We start from the raw sequence: 5137 nt of genomic DNA, 5'->3' as shown, positions 1-5137 counted from the left end.
AAGGGCGGAGCCTCTGCTGGGGCAGCCAGTCAGAGAGAGGCGGGAGAGGCAAGGTTCGATACGCGACGTTCGAAAGGGCGGAGCCTCTGCTGGGGCAGCCAGTCAGAGAGAGGCGGGAGAGGCAAGGTTCGATACGCGACGTTCGAAAGGGCGGAGCCTCTGCTGGGGCAGCCAGTCAGAGAGAGGCGGGAGAGGCAAGGTTCGATACGCGACGTTCGAAAGGGCGGAGCCTCTTGGCCGTGGCAGCCGGTCCGGGAGAGGAGGCGGAGAAAGGGGCGTGGCCTCTCTGTTGAAAGGGGGCGAGGAGGAGTCGGGTGGACGGTACGTCGGAGCCGCTAAGCCGCTCCGAGGTCGCCTCAGTCCCCATCATCCACAGCCTTGGCCGTTGTGTGCATGATTGCGTTAAGTCAGGGAGATCAAATCGGTATAAAATAAGTGTCTGTTTTATACGCGTTTGGTTTATCTTGGATTTGCTTGCAGGGGTTCTCAACCTTGGCCACTTTAAGACTTGTGGACTTCAACTCCCAGAATACTCCAGCCAGCATGGCTGCTGTGGAATTCTGGGAGTTGTAGTCTACCTGCCTTCAAAGCATTCTGGCTGGGGAATTCTGGGAATTGAAATCCACCCGTCTTGAAGCATTCTGGCTGGGGAATTCTGGGAGTTGAAGTCCACAAGTCTTAAAGTGGCCAAGGTTGAGAACCCCTGGTTAGTGAGCTTAAGGCAACTATGGCAACTTTTACGACCTCTGGACTTCAACTCCCAGAAATCCACAGGTAAAGCTGCCATAGTGAGCCCCCTTAGATAATCTCAAATTTCCTTTCAGCTCCGATAGGGGGCAACCTCGGGCATCCTTGGCTGTTCAGAAAAACTCCATGGTACTGGGCTAGGAGAATTGGATGAGGCACCACCCGGAAATCCTAGGACCGCAGTTCATCTGGGTTTAAGAGGCTCTACCATTTACTTGCAGGAAAAGCTGGTTGAGAAGAGAACCCATTTGGGGTCTGTACCATGCCCAAACCAAGATCTCTTGAATGGTGGCTTAGTTCATTTCAACACAGGGCAGCACCAGGTGTCCAAAGCAGACCTCGTGTTGTATGAACGCAGCCACTAGGGCTGATTGGAGGGAAGGCAGCCAGGTGGTTCACGCAGCAGAAAAGCAGCATTGCTGGCTGTGGAATTCTGGGAGTTGAAGTCCACATGCCTTAAAATTGTCAAGATTGAGAAACACTGCTTTAGATAACATCTGGTTTCTGACGCCAGCCTCTCCTCATTTTGTCACTCTTCTTCACCCCACAAACACAAAAACCCCTTTGAAATGAAATTAAAATAATAAATAAATTCCCATTCTGCTCAGCTGATTCATGCTAGGAGTGCCCTCCCAATTGCACCAAGGTTAAAAATAAACTCCCCCCCCCTCCTCTTCTGATGCTCAGGATCGTATTAATAGCCCAGCTGCCAACACATTGGCTGGTTCCTTTCGGTGCACGGGAGGGGGTGGCAGGCAGGAACGCCGGAGATCTGGCGATCTTTGCTCCATCTGTGATGCATCTCAGCCACCCATCACCCAGGGATACCTAGGTGCCCCAGCTGGGAGGTTGCCATGGCAACCATGCACATGGAAGGGGGCGCCAAAGATGAAGGAGGAGGAAGAGTGGACATGCAGGAAAGGAAAAGGCGAACGGAGGGTGGAGGAATCAGCCTTTCACGAGGGGGGGGGCATGCTCCTGTCCAGCCCGTGCGATGCTCTGGGTTTTAGCGAAGCTGGAAAAAAAAGGAGTTAAATGCTTCCTTGCTTTCCCTGTGAAGGAAATAAAAGTTATTTTTTAATAATTGTAGAAACAATTGCAGAAATGGAATGCCATTAAATGAAACTGTCTCTTTAGTACAGTGGTTCTCCACCTGTGGGTCGGGACCCCATTTGGGGTCGAACGACCATTTCACGGGGGTCGCCAAACAAGGCAGTCCGCCATTTTTTCCCCCTTTTCCTTAGCTGTGCTACTCCCTTTTATTCTATTGGCTTTTGAAAGCCAATAGAATAGACTCTCTTGAATGGAGTCTAATTCTATTGGCCTTCAAAAGCCAATAGGAATTGTCCAGGCTGTCTCTGCCCTACTGAACCCGCCAAAAGTCCCATTCTGCAAACGGTGCTGCACCAGTTGAGTAGTCCTCGACTTACAACCGGTTGAGTAGTCCTCGACTTATGACCGGTTGGGGGTCGCGGCATTAAAAAGGTTGAGAACCACTGCTTTAGTACAAATGTAACACTGTTAACGCAAATGTAACAAGGTAATGCCAATATATGAAACAGGAATGTTTACTGTTTCCTGCCCATGTAAAAGTGACTACAAATAGTAATCAGCAAAGACAATTAATTATGACCAAATGTTTACTATTTCCTGCCTAAAAATCCTGCGGACACAGGAACTTACACTTTGAGTAGAAATTCTACTATCGAAGAGGGGGATTTTGACCTAGGGGTATAAAATGCAGATCTATGAGCCGAGGTGGCGCAGCAGTTAGAGTGCAGTACTGCAGGCCACTTTAGCTGACTGTGTTCAGCAGGTCAGCGGTTCAAATCTCACCGGCTCAAGGTTGACTCAGCCTTCCATCCTTCGGGGTAGGTAAAATGAGGACCCAGATTGTTGGGGGCAATGTAAATATATATATATACATTGCTTACTGTTGTACACCGCTTAGAGAGTGCTTGCACTTAAAGCGGTATATAAGTCTCATAAATAAATAAATCTTGAAACCAGGCCAGTGGGCTCCTGGAATCCAATCCATAGGGAAGGATCCAGGGGGGCGCGTTTGCAAACGCTCCTCTCTTCTATTCTTTCTCTTTTCTCTTTTATTCTATTTATGTTATTCTCCAATAAACGTTTGTTTTGTTAACCAGACTTGTCTTCGTATTGCAGTGGTTCTCAACCTTTTTAATGCCGCGACTCCCAACCGGTCGTAAGTCGAGGACTACTCAACCGGTCGTAAGTCGAGGACTACTCAACTGGTGCAGCACCGTTTGCAGAATGGGACTTTTGGCGGGCTCAGCAGGGCAGAGACAGCCTGGACAATTCCTATTGGCTTTTGAACGCCAATAGAATTAGACTCTATTCAAGAGAGTCTATTCTATTGGCTTTCAAAAGCCAATAGAATAAAAGGGAGTAGCACAGCTACGGAAAAGGGGGGGGAAATGGTGGACTGCGTTTGGCGACCCCGTGAAATGGTCGTTCGACCCCAAATGGGGTCCCGACCCACAGGTGGAGAACCACTGTCGTATTGTGAGTATCAAAATTTGGGGTTTTTACATCTCACACCTGTTTGTGTGGGGCCAGTTGTGCATGGCGCACGGGGCGCAGGCCAGCCTCGGTGAGGTGCTAGCCAAGGGGCAGTCTGTCGAACCAGGCCCTTCCATAACTCTTTTGGGAAAAGGAAGGCAGAGAGATAACAGAATAACAGCTGGAAGGGACCTTGGGTGTCTTCTAGTCCAGGGGTCCCCAACCACTGGTCCATGGGCCAGTACTGGTCCGTGGCATGCCAGCAACCGGCCCTCACAAACAACAAAGCCCCATCCGCAGGATGCAGGCAGCACGCGAAACTACGCACCCTCTGGTACGCAATAAAACCTCTCTCCACAGAACCGGTCCCTGGGGGCCTCTGATCTAGTCCAACCCCCTGCTCAAGCAGGAGACCCTATAGTACCATTCTGGACAAATGGCTGTCCAGTCTTTTTTTGAAAACCTTCAGTGATAGAGCCCCCTCAACCTCTGGAGGCGAATTGTTGTCTGATAGGAAATTTCTTCTTAGTTCTAGGTTGGAAAGAATTGAGGGAGGGAGGGAGGGAAGGAAGGAAGGAAGGAAAGAAAGAAAGAAAGAAAGAGGAAAAGAAAGAAAAGAAAGAGAAAGAAAGAAAGAAAGAAAGAAAGAAAGAGGAAAAGAAAAAGAAAGAGAAAGAAAGAGAGAGAGAGAAAAAGAAAGAAAAAGAGAAAGTGGGAAGGAGGAAGGAAGGAAAGAAAAGAAAGAGAAAGAAAGGAAGGGAGGAAGGAAAGAAAGGAAAAGAAAAAGAGAAAGAAAGAAAGAAAGAGGAAAAGAAAAAGAAAGAGAAAGAGAGAGAGAGAAAAAGAAAGAAAAAGAGAAAGTGGGAAGGAGGAAGGAAGGAAAAGAAAGAGAAAGAAAGGAAGGGAGGAAGGAAAGAAAGAAAGAAAGGAAAAGAAAAAGAGAGAAAGAAAGAAAGAAAGAAAGTGGGAAGGAGGGAGGAAGGAAGGAAAAGAAAGAGAAAGAAAGGAAGGGAGGAAGGAAATACAGAATAAAACAGTTGGAAGGTCTTCTAGTCCAACCTATATCAAAGCTCTCCAAACTTGGCCACTTTAAGTCTTGTGGACTTCAACTCCCAGAATTCCCCAGCCAACGTTGCTGATTGACCTCAGGCAGGCCAGACAGAAACAGTCAAAGGGCGGATGTGGGCTGTAAAACTCCCGTTCAACGGGAAAGAATTTCCTGCTAGAAAAGTCAGTCCCTTCTTCCCACATACAGGTAATCCTTGACTTACGACCACAATCAATCCCAAAACTTCCATTGCTAAGTGAGACAGTTGCTAAGTGAGTTTGGCCCCATTTTACAATCTTTCTTGCTGCAGCTGTTCAGCGAATCCCTGCAGTCGTTAAGTTAGTGACATGGTTGTTAAGAGAATCTGGCTTCCCCCATTGGCTAAGCTGGTCAGAAGGTCGCAAAAGGGGATCACATGACCCCAGGACACTGCAACCGTCGTAAATACGAGTCAATTGCCAAGCGTCTGGACTTTGATCACGTGACCACGGGGATGCTGCAACGGTTGGTCCAGCTTGCTGTCAGCAACCCTCTCAAGACAATTTGCGGGGCCACAATGAGCAACGGTCAGTAAGTGGAGACAGCCCAAGAGGTTAAAGCAATAGAGCCCCCAAGTAGCCCCCCTGCCTTGCGCATCAGTCTGGATCAGGCTCTTTTAGGGGCCTCAGATAGAGCCCCCCCCCCGGATGGACTTGGGAAGGTAGTCCTCGACTTACAACGTTTACAAAACTGGACCAATCCTGACCTCAAACACGGCTTGCAAGATGCATCGTCTGAATTTGCTGACTTCCCAGAGCAAACAAGCCAGGAATGTTG

Source organism: Crotalus tigris, unplaced genomic scaffold (assembly GCF_016545835.1).
Source record: "Crotalus tigris isolate CLP2741 ecotype Arizona unplaced genomic scaffold, ASM1654583v1 scf7180000019143.106728444:792265, whole genome shotgun sequence".
NCBI lineage: Eukaryota > Metazoa > Chordata > Lepidosauria > Squamata > Viperidae > Crotalus > Crotalus tigris.
The sequence above is the reverse complement of the archived record's forward strand: the minus strand, read 5'-3'. Positions refer to the sequence as shown.